The sequence below is a fragment of the Sminthopsis crassicaudata genome, chromosome 4, assembly GCF_048593235.1.
Source record: "Sminthopsis crassicaudata isolate SCR6 chromosome 4, ASM4859323v1, whole genome shotgun sequence".
In the NCBI taxonomy this organism is placed as follows: domain Eukaryota; kingdom Metazoa; phylum Chordata; class Mammalia; order Dasyuromorphia; family Dasyuridae; genus Sminthopsis; species Sminthopsis crassicaudata.
The window spans coordinates 138,027,887-138,030,564 of NC_133620.1; the positions used below are offsets into that span (position 1 = coordinate 138,027,887).

General features: G+C 34.2%; 1 pseudogene; it reads left to right on the top strand.

Annotated features, from left to right (window-relative positions):
* Positions 1-1,177: 1,177 nt before the first annotated feature.
* On the top strand, positions 1,178-2,475 carry LOC141540653 (dnaJ homolog subfamily C member 7 pseudogene; annotated as a pseudogene).
* The last annotated feature ends 203 nt before the right edge of the window (positions 2,476-2,678 follow it).

Consider the following 2,678-nt stretch of genomic DNA (forward strand, 5'->3'; position numbering starts at 1 on the left):
TTTATCCAACATTAGATTACAATAGTTACTTACTATGGTATCTTGTGTACTTAGCCTATTCGACTGATCCACTACTCTCTTTCTTAGCCAGTACCCAATGGTTTTGATGACCGCCACTTTACAATATAGTTTTGGGTCTTCTTCAGTTTGGTCAATAAGACATTCTTTTTTTTATTATAATAAATTTTTATTTTTCAAGATACATGCAAAAATAGTTTTCAACATTCACCTATGCAAAAAAAAAAATTGTGCTCTCAACTTTTTGTTCTCTTTTCCCTCTAACCTCTCCTAGACAGCAAGTAATCTAATATAGATTGAAAATGTGTAATTCTTCTAAGCATATTTCTACATTTATTGTGCTTCACAAGAAAAATCATATCAAAAAGGGGAAAAATGAGAAAAAAAATAAACAAGCAAACAACAACAACAAAAAGGCAAAAATATTTATTGATTGATAGACCTGTCTCTGGAAACAGATGACTCTCTCCATCACAAGTTCATTGGAATTGGCCTGATTCATCTCATTGTTGAAAAGAGCCAAGTCTATTATAAAAAAATAAAAGATTTAAAAAAGAAATAAAAGAAATAGCAAGTTACACAAAATAGAATTACAGTTTTATGTAGTCACTTTTATTATACTACGTTATATTAATTCTTGTTTTATTCCATAAATTTAAAATAAAAAATAAAAATGCATCAGGGAAAAAAAAAAAAGAGTCAAGTCCATCACAGTTGATCATCACATAATCTAGTTGCTGTCTACAATATGTTCTCTTCCTTCTACTCACTTCACTTACCATTAGTCTCAATAAAACTGTTTTCCTCCCTGAGGCAGTTGGAGTTAAGTGACTTACCCAGGTTAACACAGCTAGGAAGTATCTGAAATTTGAACACAGATCCTCTTGACTTCAGGGCTGATACTCTATTCACTGTACTACTTAGCTGTCCCTCCACAAGGCATTCTTAAAGAGAAAAAGGGAGATACTATCATCTAAGAGAAATGACAATTAGACAAATGATTGTTGGGAAAAAGGGATACGTCATTCTAGGCGAGATAATAGTATATAGTTGAACTGGTTAACTACAGAATCAAGACTCAAGGGAGGAAAGTTAGAAGAGTAGGAGAGCTGAATTTGGAGAAACAAGAATTCTGAAGGTTCTAAGTGTTGTAGTCAGGATGAAGAATAGTTTAGAAGCAGAAACTTTCAAGGAAATGATTGCTAAGAAAGTTTATAGTGAAGCTTACCCTAAAAATGTGGTAACCAAGCTGTCATTTTAACGATACTAAGGAGCTTCTGGGAAATATTCAGAGAGACCTAGCAGTTAGCAAGACTGTATAACTCCTTGTTCTGGGATCATCTCTGAGAAGGTAAATGTTACCTCTATCTGAATTCTAAGACTGTTTGTCACTGATTCTGGAAAGCTCCAGGACTATCTCAGAAATATTTAGCTATCATTTGATTTCAAGAATTCTAGGACTGTCATAAAATATGAGAAAATAGCTGAAGTGGATTTTGAAAAATGGTACTATTAAAAGATTATCTTTTGCCTAGATGGTGCCCTGGTATTTGTCCCCTGCCCATCACTATTTCAAAAATTCTCTAAATAGAGTGTTCAGCACTGTTGGGTCATTATCCAGAGGCACAGTTTGTAAGCAATGACATTTTAAGGTTGGAATCTACCAATGTAGATACAGCCTCTGAGAAACTTCAGCCTTGATTAAAATGACTTTTGAGAAAGCAATTTTCTTTTGTTTTTGGTGGGTTGTTTTCTATGTGGGTATATATATATGTACATATGGATATATATATATATGTACATATGGATATATATATATATACAGAGAGAGAGAGACAGACAGACAGACAGACAGATCTTCAGGATGACCCCAGATAATGAGAAAATTTGTCTTGCCCCATGAAAGCAGGGGTGGGGGAATTGGGAGGACAACAAAGAATTTAAAGAAAGGAATTATAAATTAGCATACGCAATATATACAGAAATCCAGAGAACATAACTCAACAATATAAAAACAAATCTAAACAGCAGTATAACTAGAAGATAGTTAACTGCATGAATGAGATGACACTAGGTGACACATCAAAGCCTACCTGAGAAGAACATGATGTTACATGGGTACAGAAAAAGTATGAGGAAGCAAAGCAGGACAGTGAGAAAATATATCAGGCAGAGAAAACAAAGAACAAAAATAGAAGCAACTCCTGGAAAATGTACTATTTGAGCCTAAGGAGAGTAAGAGAAGAGATTACATTAAGATTCTAGGTGTGGACAAGAATGCCTCCAAAAATGAAATGTCTCTCAGAAGAGAGATTTAATGTGCCATCCAGATGGAAACAATGGCACCAGTGCTGAAAATAAGAATAAAAGAAGAAATTCAAAGAAATTAGTAAAGCATTCACTATTATTCCCAATCCCAAAGGGAAAAAAAATGATATGACAGTGAGAAAAACCTAAATGTGGCATGAACATAAGCAATTTTGGTGTCAGTCTTTAAAGCATTCTTCCCTGACTGGGGGTGGGAGGTGGGAGGGGTGCTTTAAAGCATTAAGTCCAGAGAATTTCTTTCTCCACTTTGACTAAAAGAAGCTACTCAGAGCCCAGAAAATACAGATGTGCTCATTTTTATTTTGAATATGTACATAATCAGGCTCATCCAT